Source organism: Macrotis lagotis, chromosome X (assembly GCF_037893015.1).
Source record: "Macrotis lagotis isolate mMagLag1 chromosome X, bilby.v1.9.chrom.fasta, whole genome shotgun sequence".
Classification (NCBI taxonomy): Eukaryota; Metazoa; Chordata; class Mammalia; order Peramelemorphia; family Peramelidae; genus Macrotis; species Macrotis lagotis.
In genome coordinates, this window is record NC_133666.1 from 287,075,633 (window position 1) to 287,087,865 (window position 12,233).

At 33.3% G+C, this 12,233-nt stretch overlaps 1 long non-coding RNA gene across 1 annotated transcript in view; it reads left to right on the top strand.

Moving 5' to 3' along the window:
- The window catches only part of LOC141498537 (uncharacterized), a 74,589-nt gene that overhangs the window by 1,475 nt on the left and 60,881 nt on the right, over positions 1-12,233 (top strand). The gene's annotated exons all lie outside the window — the stretch shown is intronic.

A 12,233-nucleotide genomic window follows, 5' to 3' on the forward strand; every position in this document is an offset into this window, starting at 1 on the left:
GCAAATTAGAGAAATAGAAGAAAAATTGGGGAAAGAAATGAGAGTAATGCAAGAGAATCATGAAAACAAAGTCAGTAGCATGGGAAATGATAATACAAAAATTTGCTGTATAAAATAACTCTCTAAATTAGAATTGGCCAAATGGAAAAAGAAGTCCAAAAATTCACTGAAAATAATAATTCCTTAAAAATTAGAATTGAACAAGTGGAAGTTAGTAACTCTTTGAGACATCAAGACTGATAAAACAAAATAAAAATGGAAAAATAGAAGAAAATGTGAAATTTCTCATTGGAAATTTCCCTAGTAAATAGATCCAAGAGAGTTAATCAAGAATTATTGGACTACCTGAAAACCATGAATAAAAAAAAAAACCTGGACACATCTTCCAAAAAATCACCAAAGAAAAATGTCCTTATATATTAGAACCAATGGACAAAAGACAAATTAAAAGAATCTATGATTACTGACTGAAAGAGATTCCAAAATGAAAACTCCCAGGAACATTATAGAGAACTTGCGGATTAAGAAGAAAGTATGGTAGCTAGACTTCCTTTTGGAGGAACCTGCTCTGGGGGAGAATCATTCCCCAAACTCTCCTGCCCCATGCCCTTTTCTATACCTTATCGTACATTTTTCCTTTTTTTTTGGCAAGGCAACTGACTTGCCAAAGGTTACACAGCTAGGTAATTATTAAGTGTCTGAGGCTAAATTTGAACTCAGATCTTCCTGACTCCAGGTATAGTGCACTATCCACTCTGCTCTACTTGTCTATTACTCTTCCTTGCTTGCCTTCCTGTGAAGGTAACCTGCTCTAGGCTATTGTGATCTCTCAAATAACCTCTTACACTTTTTCCTCCCTCTTAGCTATCCTTGATATTCTCACTGACCCAGATTGTTGTTGTTTCCTCTTTACTTAACTCCACTACTTCTACTGAAACCAGCGTGTACTTCTCCAAAGAATTTAACCTATGAACTTTTTGTAGTCACCTGAGAACTTTATGTAGTAATTTTGAACTGCTTTTGAAGTAACTTGTGAATTAAAATTTCAGCCACTTTTTTCCTCCTGAGTCAAAGAGATTGGTGAATTCTTCACAACAATGAACCCATTATAGATCCTTAAGTTCCTACTCCCTGAAGCCCATTTCTCCCTGCTCCACCCTTAAGTCCCCCCCTCCCTTTAGTCCCTTTTTTCTCATCTTCATAAATTGTGATCATAAAGGAACATATCTTCAGTGGAGATTCCAACTCTCAGCTAGAGCTAAAGGACTTTGCACTATAGATTGATTTTTGTGTGAAGGGACATTTGGTAGAACTGAACTGTGTCCAGATCATGGTCTTTACCACTACTTAAATAGAGGCATTGTTAGAACTAGAACAACGTGGGAAAATCTTATTCTGCATGGAAAAGTAGCCCTCTAGACTGTGTTTTATCTCTTTTATTGTGCTTCTGTTGTTTTGATTAGCTGTTCTGTAGTGTCTCTGTGGTCATGATTAATATTCAGCTGCTCTCTGTTTTTATCTGTGATTGCATATTCTCCCTTTTCCCCTCTCTGACCTGGAGAATCGGGAAAATTTGTCTATTGTGTCCGTATAGTTATATTGATCAGTTTGCCTGCCACTTTGTGTTTTGATCTGTGTTGTATCTTCCTTTCCCCTCTTCAGGCATGGGGAATTGGGGAGATGCTGCTGTACATTTTGGGGTCTTGAGAAGGATCAGGTTGAATTAGCTAAGCCCCACAACTTGATCTCCTCCTCTCATTCCATTCCATTCCATTCCACTGGATCAAGAGTAGCTTCACCCACCTTACTCTCCAGCTCCTCTCTGCCTCTGCCTCTCAGACATCTGACCTGGTCCCATTCCCACAAAAAGGGACAGTCATTTGCAATCAAACCAGAATATTCAAGTATATACTGATATATTTCACCAAATAGGGGGACATTCTGGACCCATGATTTCACCGGTATATGGAATCCAAATGAACATATACCCTCTTCCAATACAGTTTGGCACTTCTTTGGCTAATAATATTCTGTTGCATCTATATACCACAATTTGAATCTTAGACTGAAAGACATCCAGGAATAAGCCCCAAGGAAGAAAGCAACCTCAAAACATGTTCAATTAAACTATATGAGGGGGAAAATGTCTAAGCCCAAGAACAAGAGTACCTAGCAGAATGAAACGAGAAACACAAAATGGATTATTTGGGGGGGGGGGGGGGAATGGCAAACAATTAACATTTTACATCAGACTACAGAAAACTCATACATGTTTTTCAAAATTAGAGTGAGTCAAATAAACAACTACTTAATGAGAAAATAATAAAATATTAAGATAAAAAGAAGGTATTGAAAAGAATCAAAAAGAAACAATTTAAATATTAAACAGATTTGGTAGCTTCCACATTAAAGAATTTGAGGCTTATAATATAATATACCAGAACACAAAGGAGTTAGGATCATAACTAAGAATTGTAATTGAATATAATCTTTCAGGGAGAATAAAAAATGTTAACAAAATAGAGGATTTTCAAGCATTTTTGATTAAAAGATTAGAGTTAAATAAAAATTTTGACTTCCAAATACAAAAGAGACATAAAAAGGTAAAAAAGAAACAAAAGAAAACATAAGAAATTCAATAAGGGTAAACTGTTGATATTTCTATATGATAAAATGGTAACGCTTAACTTTATTCCTATAAGAGCATTTAGAAGTAGTATATGTAGATAGAGGATGTAGATATAAGGTGACTCTGATGGGATGTGACACCCCCAAAACAAAATAAAAGATTTAAAAAGAAATTGCACTGGAAGTAGAAAGAGAGGAAGATTGAATGATGTAAATTATACCACATAAAAATCATGATAAAGTTATTATAAGGGAGTGGAAAATGGGGAGGGGAGAAGTGGTGGCAAGCAAAACTTTACTCTCATAAAAATTGCTCAGAGAGGGAATAATATGTACACTTAGTTGGAGATAGAAATCTATCTTACCCTATAAGGAAGTAAAAAGGGATGGAGATAATAGAAGTGGTGGAAGGGACTGATAAAGGGAAGGGTATATTGGGAAAGACATGAGAAGTGAGAGGTGGGGAATAAGCAAGAGAGGGTGATAAACAAAGAAAAAAGTGTCATGGGAAATAGAGTTAATTGTCATAACTATAAATGTGAATGAAATGAACTCACCTATAAAATGGAAGTGTATAACAGAATGGACTAAAAACCAGGATCCCTAATAAGTTGTTCGCAAGAATCATATTTGAAACAGAGACATACATATAGGGTAAATGTAAGGGGTTAAAGTAGAATCTATTATGCTTCAGATGAAGGAGAGAAAGCAGGGACTGCAGTCATGATCTTAGATAAAGCAAAAGCAAAACAGATCTAGTTAAAAGTGATAAAATAGGAACTATATCTTGTTGAAAGTACCATAGACAATGAAGTCAAATCAATGCTAAACATATATACCAAATGATATAATATCTAAATTTTTGAAGGAGAATTTGAATGAGTTACAGGAGAGAATAGATAATAAAATAAAACTACTGAGGGAGCTCACGTTTCCCTCCCCCTGCCCAGAACTAGGTAAATCTAACCAAAAAAAAAAAAGAGGAGAAGAATAAAATTCTGCAAAATGGATCTCTGGAGAAAATTGAATGGGAACAGAATGGAATATACCTTTTTCTCAACAGTACACAAAAACTGATAATATATTAGGCCTTTAAAAGCCTCATAATTAAATTCAGCAAAGCAAAAAATAGTAGGCTCAACTTTTAAAAATTTTTATTTAAGGGAATAGGATTAAGTGACTTGTCCAAGGTCACACAGTTAGGCAATTATTGTCTGAGGTTGGATTTGAACTCAGGTCCTCCTGACTCCAGGGCCAGTGCTCTAGCCACTGCACCACCTAATTGCCCCTTAGACTCAACTTTTAAAAATCATAATGCAATAAAAATTACATCCAATATTGGACAATATAAAGCAAAATTAGAATTAACAGTAAATTAAATTAAATTATAGAATCCTAATAATTTCATTAAGAAAATGACATCAATAAGGTAACACACCAAGATTTATGGGATGCAGCCAAAGTAGTGCATAGGGGAAATTTTATGTCTATTTGTTTACATCATTAAAACAGAAAATAATAGATCAATGAATTGGGCAAGCAACTAAAAAAATCTAGAAAAATAACAATTGGAAAATCTTCAATTAAACACTAAGTAATTAATGGAGAGATTAATAAAATCTAAAGTAAGAATACTATTGAATTAATAAACAAAGCTAGAAACTGATATTATGAAAAACCAATAAAATAGATAAACTACTGGTTAATGTGATTAAAAAAAGGAAAAAACCCTCTAAATTACTACTATCAAAATTGAAAGGGAGGAACTAAACCAATTAACAGGAAATTAAGACAATTGTTAGAAGCTATTTTACCCAATTATATGATAATAAATTAGACAATCTAAATGAAGTGAATGAATATCTACAAAAATATAAGTTACCCAGATTAACAGAAAAAGAAATGAAGTATTTGAACAATATGATTAGGAAAAAGAAATCAAACAAACCATCAATAAACTTCCTAAGAATAAATCCCTAGGACCAGATGCATTCACAAGTTAATTTTACGAAACATTTAAAGAACAATGAATGCCAATATTATATAAATGATCTGGATATAGAGGTGAAGGAGTTCTGCTTTTTCAGGAAGTAGGAAGAACCAAAACAGAAAAAAGAAAATTATAGACCTGTTTCCTTAATGAATATTGATACAGATATTTTAAATATAATACTACCTAAAAGATTGCAACAATATATCTTCAGGATCATATCATATGACCAAATGTGAATTATACTACGAATGCAGGGCTTGTTCAATATTAGAAAAACTATCAGTATGTTTGACAATATTAATTACAAAACTAACAGAAATCATATGATTATTTCAATAGAAGCAGAAAGTCTTTGAAAAAATACAGTACTCATTCTTATTAAAAACACCAGAGAGTATAAGAATTAATAAAGATTACCATAGAATGATAGGTAATATTTATTTAAAACCATCAGCAAGTATTATCTGTGATGGAGATAAGCTAGAAGACTTCCCAACATAATCAGGGGTAAAGCAAGGATTTCCATTCTCACCCCTATTACTTAATATTACACTAGAAATGTTAGCTTTAATTATAAGAGAAGACAAAGAAATTAAAGGAATTAGAGTAGGCATTGAGGAAGCAAAGCTATCATTTTTTGTAGATGTTATGGTATAGTTAGAAAATCTTAAAGAATCAACTAAAAAAACTACTTGAAATTATAAACAATTTTAGCAAAGTTGCAGGATGCAAAATAAACCCACATAAGTCATCAGCATTTCTATTTATTACCAACAAAATTCAACATTAAGAGATAGATAAATTCCATTTAAAAAACTGTAGACAATGTAAAATGCTTGGGAAGCTACCTGCCAAAACAAGTCCAGGAATATTATAAACAGAAGTATAAAACACTTTTCATATAAATAAAGTCAATTCTAAAAAATTTGGAAAAATATTAATTGCTCATGGGTAGGCCAAGCCAATATAATAAAAAAAGCAATTCTAAATTAATCTATTTACTCAATGACATACCAATTCAACAAACAAAAAGTTATTTTATAGAGCTAGAAAAAATAAAAACTAAATTTATCTGAATGAACAAAAGTTCAAGGATACCAAAGGAATCAGTAAAAATAGGTGAAAGTTATCTAACTGTTCGATCTCAAACTGTATTATAAAGTAATAGCAAAGCAATTTTGTACTGGATAAGAAAAAGAGTGGTGGATCAGTAGAATATTAAGTACAAATTGCAAGATAGTAAATGATCATAGTAATCTAATATATGATAAAACCTACAGAGTCAAACTTGGAACAAAGACTCATTATTTGACAAAAACTTCTGGGAACTAGAAAACAGTATGACAGAAACTAGGCATAAATCAACATTCACACTAAATAACAAAATAAAATCAAAATGGGTACATCACTTACACATAAAGGGTGATACTACAAGCAAATTAAAAGATCATGGAAGGGCAGCTAGGTGATTGCAGTGATAGAGAGAGTCTGGAGCCTGGAGTCAGGAGAACCTGAGTTTAATGTGATTTCAGAAATATGCCACTTATAAACTGTGTGACCCTGGGCAAGTCATTTAACCCTGATTGACAGAGAGAGAGAGGGTAGGGGGGAGAGAACATGGAATAGTTTATTTGTCATATTTTCAGGCAAGGGAAGAATTTAGGACCAAAGAAAATATAGAGAGCATTACAAAATGTAAAACAGATCATTTTGATTATATTAAAATTAAAAGTTTTTGCACAAAGAAAACCAATGCAACCAAAATCCTAAGGAAAGCCAAAAACTGGGGAACAGTTTTTGCAAAAATCAGCTCAGATAGAGACCTAATTTCTTTTTTTTAAGGTTTTTTTTTTTTTTGCAAGGCAAATGGGGTTAAGTGGCTTGCCCAAGGCCACACAGCTAGGTGATTATCAAGTGTCTGAGACCGGTTTTGAACCCAGGTACTCCTGACTCCAGGGCCAGTGCTTTATCCACTGTGCCCCTAGCCGCCCCTAGAGACCTAATTTCTCAAATAAATAAAGAACTGAGTCAATTTTAAAAGAATACAAGTCATTCCCCAATTGATAAATGGACAAACAATATGAACAGGTAGTTTTCAATCAAAGATATCAAAACTATCTACAATCATATGAAAAAATGCTTCAAATTATTATTGATCATAGAAATGCAAATGAAAAGAACAGTAGGTTCCCAACAAACAACTATCAGAATGACTAATATTACAGAAAAAGGAAAATGTTGAATGTTGGAGGAGATGTGGGAAAACTAGGAATCTAATGTACTGTTGAGAACTGATCCAACTTTTCTGGAGAGCAATTTGAAACTGTGCCCAAAGGCAATAAAACTGTGCACACTCTTTGAACTAGAAATATCATTACTAGGTCTATATCCCAAAGAGATCATAAAAAAGGGAAAACAACCCATGTACAAAAATATTTATAGCAAGTCTTTTTGTACTGACAAAGACCCTGTACCCATTTCATGGGAACCTCCTTTATATATATATATTTTTTTTTTTAACAAAATCTTTTCATTAACAAAATCTATTTACTTTGTCACTCCCTTCCTCCTCACAATTCCACTGAGGGACAAAGAAGGAAAATCAAATTCTTGTAATCAATATGAGTAGTTTTGGGGGTGGCTAGGTAGCATAGTGGATAAAGCACCAGCCTTGGAGTCAGGAGTACCTGGGTTCAAATCCAGTCTCAGACAATTAATAATCACCTAGCTGTGTGGCCATGGGCAAGCCACTTAACCCCATTTGCCTTGCAAAAAAAAAACACTAACAAAAAACCAAATATGAGTAGTTCAAGAGAAATAAATTCTTATACTGGTTATATGCCTCATTTTCTATCCATGTTCATTATTTATCTGACATGAGATGTGTAGCCTCCTTTATTATCAGTTCTCTGGAAATGATCCACTTTGTAGTTCAATTTCCTTAAAGTCTTTTCAACAGGATTATTTTAATTCTTTAAAAATCTTTTCTTTGAGATATCTTGAAAAATAATCTCTGAGTTTCTTTAAAATATTGTCCACATCAATGAAAATAATTCTCCTATATGCCAAAATATTTATAGCAGTACTTTTTTTGTGATAACTAAGAATTATAAGCAAAGTAGATGCTCATCAGTTTGAGAAATGGCAAAACAAATTGTGGTATAAGGTTGTATAAGAAATTATGTTTTATAAAAACAGAAAAACATGGAAAGATCTCTATGAATTGATTCAGAATGAAGATAACAGATCCAAGAAAAAATATAAACAGTAATAACAGCAATGTAATTGGAAAGAATAATGGAACACCAAAAAAATCATGAGCAAAATATAATGAAATTATAAAGATCAAGCAGAACTTGAATGAAGAGATATGAGAAGACACTTCCAAACTATTCCTTAGTGGAAGTGGGCGGTTCACAGGAGTTACAAATTGCACATATATTCAGACTTAAAATGTATAGATCAGTTCTGATTTTTTTCCTCTTAAAATATTTTTTATTACAGACAGCTCCACGAAAGGGGGAAGAATGCTTGAGTTAACTATGGTGATGTAAAAAACAAAAAATATCAGTAAAATTTATTTTCAAAAATTATTGTCAACAACTTGGAATTCTGTATGTATTGGGTCAGATCCAAACTCTTTTTTCCTAACTGCTATGGTTTGTTTACCATTGTTACTTCTTCACATATTACACTGGATATTGAGGGGGTAGAATTAAAATACTGTAGTTCCCGTATAAGAACTAATGAGAGTATATATTTGTAGAAATTCAAAAAAGATCTACTCCATTTCATTTTTTATTTGTCCCATTTTTGTTTCACTGTAGAAGACTTATGTGGGTCTCAATTTAGCTCTCTATAAAATAAGAGGGATAAGTGAGACAAATCATCTTTTAGAACAGCAAACATATCTTCTAGCCAATGGTCTTGTGCAAATAATTCCCACATGTCTTGTATCATTTGGGGCATGATAATGATATTCTGAAAAGGCAATGGATGCAATTTTCCTGTAAAAGGACTAGGATATGTGGTAACATTTTGAGGGTTTGTGAATGCAAACTAGGTATAAAACAATTTCTTTGCCAGACAATTCCTCTGTATCTAGTTTGAGTCAGAAGCTCTGACTCTGAGATCTTGTGCAATTAATCAATCTGTATGGTGAGCCCGAAGAGGCAAATGAAGAAAACCAGGCCCTCTAAAGGTTTGAATTCATATAAACTAGGTCTAGTACAGGAACATTCTCTTTGGTTCATTTCCCCATTCCTCCAGTCAGATTTTACTCTGAAAAAATCTTCATGTAATGCTTATATATTGTTACAATATCTGAGAAATCTTTAGATAGGGTTTAGGTATTGTTTCTATCTGATTTAATGCAAGTGTAGGTAATAGCACTTCTTTTCCCATACAAGCACTCTTGATAACAAATGCATATTAGGTACAGAACAACTTTTATTTCACATCACTAATGCAAGTGTAGGTAATAGCACTTCTTTTCCCATACAAGCACTCTTGATAACAAATGCATATTAGGTACAGAACAACTTTTATTTCACATCACAGAAAATGTGGAGGGTATAGAGAGTACAATGGAACTCATAAAGAAATATAGAAAATACACAAAAATACTCTTCAAAGCCCATAAACAAACAATATAATTCTTCTGCAGGTATTTCTACCTTTCTATCAGGTTCCTAAAAATCATTCTAACTCAAAGTTGCTGCATAGCTTGTATTCCTATCTGAAGAGAACTGAACTTCTTGTAGTCACATAGGACATTCTCTTCTCTACTCAAGAAACATGCAATTTAGGAACTCCATCTCTTTCTCCAAAAGGTAACTTCAGATTTTTGAACTTAAAGTTGCTCACAAGTTAACCCTAAGACTGATGCTTCTTTTTTCTGACTAGAACTCTAGATTCTTGGATGTTACTCCTTAGGAAATCAGAATCCTTTATCTCCTCTGGATATGGGATTAAGTGAGATTAATCTGGACTGGGATTAAGTAATATTCTCTATGTCCCCTCCTCCAATGAACAAGCACATGAAGTTTCCATATACTTTTATTAATAGCTTAGTTCCCCCAAAGTCCCATATTTCATTTTTAGTTCTGCTGCACTTTTCAGGATATATTTAGAAGAAAAGTAATATGGAGAAGGAAGATAAAAGGACTGAGCAGTTCTATTGGCTCACTTTTTTTAAGTACAATACAAAAGTAATAGTGTGGTTCCCAAATAATTCATATTCCTGAGATTAACCCAACCAAATCATCTTCAAGGCAACCTCAATCACTGAAAGTCAACCTTTAGGAGATGACAAGTAGCAACTTAAAACCAATCAGTTTTGAAGTTCAGTGAAATAAAAAGATTGCTAGATTTTATTTTTTACATTTAATTTTTAATTTTATTTTGACTGCTAGATTTTAAATAAAAGAACCTGGGTTTATCTCAACTCTGCCACTGATGTGTCCTGGAACAAGTCAGTCATTTAACCCCTAGACCTTTTTTTAAATTGGTTAACCAAGGCAATTGGAACTAGATGGCCTTTAATGTTCTCCAAAGCTACAAAAGCTATGATATCAGTATCTTACTGTATCCAGACAATGCGAATTTGTCTTTGCTTCTCTTCAAAATATACTAACAAATGTGTTCATACTCTGGAGAGAAGGGTGCTTTCAGAATTCACAAGGTTTATTTCTTGTAAATGCAGCAAGACAATTAGGTAACTATTCTGATGAAAATCTTTTAAACATATAGCATTAAAAATTCCAATGGAGATTACACAATATAATCTGGAATGAATGGGTTGCATAGTTGACCCAGGAAATCAGCATTTAATATTTCTATTCTAATTTGTAGATAAGCATGGAATCACTGCCACTGATAAAAAGAATTTAGTGCTGTGTACACGTTGACATAACTAAGGCCAAAGGCTCAGTCTTAGAACAAAGTCCTACAACTGGTTTTTAATCAGTACAAATTATAGAGACATACATTTATGGGTCATTGTGAAACTATTGACTTATGTCATAACAGCCAGTGGTGTTTTAGTTCATTTAGCCAACATTAACTTTTCTTATATGGTTAATTTTATTAATGATATTGTCCTTTGAATGGAAGAAGTTGCTGCTTAGGTGTGAATCTGGAATTGGCTAAACAGAACTCCAGAACTATCTGATTAAGCATTAGCAGTAAGAGTCAGTGATTTGTAAATTTTTAAATATGCTGATAGATTTAGAAGTAAAAAAATTGCTTCATTTTCTGCAATGTTCAATGCCTTAGAAAGTTACATTTCAGGTAATAATGAAGTAAGTCAACAGTGCTTGAACTTGTAGATAAAAACATGACAACATCTGAGTAGCCCCAGAACTAGGACTCTTGTTTTGCAGTTGGAATGAATAATAGCTTGAGTAATGGCCTTGGGTTCAAATCTACCTATGTCATCAACCCATGTGATCATAGACAATAGATAACTCAGAGGGTAACTCTCAAAGGCTCATCTACTCAGTTATATAGACCTGACAAGGAGAAAGTTCCCAAAACAATGAAAATGTAGATTCCTTATGTATGAATTTGTAACTACTAGATCTAGGTGATTTCACAACTTGATGGTCCTGAGTAAAGATTTTTCTTATATGGTTAATGGGAGATTTTTTTCTCATTCTCTTAGGTTGTAGCTTCCATCCTAAAACCTGGGAAATGGATGAATAGGAACCCCATCAGTATAATGAAATCAATTTCTTTTCTTTCATTGATTAAAGAATCAATATCACAAGTGATCAATAAAGATTTAATGAGTACCCACTAGATGCCGATTACTGTACTAAGTTCTGGGGATGCAAAGAAAAGAGGCAAAATGCAATCCCTGTCCTCTAGGAGTTCACGATGTGGCAGAAAACAAGCAAACTCATATTTATAAATAAACTACACATACATACATACATACATGTTGTATAAGTACGTATGTGTATCTTATTCATATGTATATAAATATGTATAGGAAATGATCAATAAAAAGCAGGCACTAAGATTAAGAGGGATTGGGAAAGACTTCCTGTAGAAGATGGAATTTTAGCTGAAACTCAAAGGAAACCATGGAAACCAGTAGGGAGAGATGAGGAATGAAAGCATTCCAGGAATGGGCAACATTCAGAGAAAATACTCAGGATCCAAGTCATGGAGTGTACTCCTTGTAGAAGAGCAAGTTATTTAGTGTCATTAGACTGAGAGTACATGGCAGGAGTAAGACTAAGAAAGATAGGAGATGATTAGATTATGAAGAATTACAACAAGAAGATGATTTTTGAATTTGATCCTGGAGGCCATAGAGAACTACTGGAGTTTATTGAGAGAGAGAGAGAGAGAGAGAGAGTCAGATCTGAGTTTTATAGAAATCACTTTAGTGGTTTGATTGAAGAAGGGATTGGAATACTGAGAAACTAGAGACAGGAAGATCCACCAGTAGGCTTCTATAATAATTCAAATTCAAGGTAATGAGAGCCTGTACTAGAGTGGTGGCAAATATGAAATCAAAAGTCCTTGACAACAAATTGGATAATGGTGAGGCTCTTTATGTTTATAAGGAAGGTGGAAAAGGAAGATTTAGGGGAAAATATAA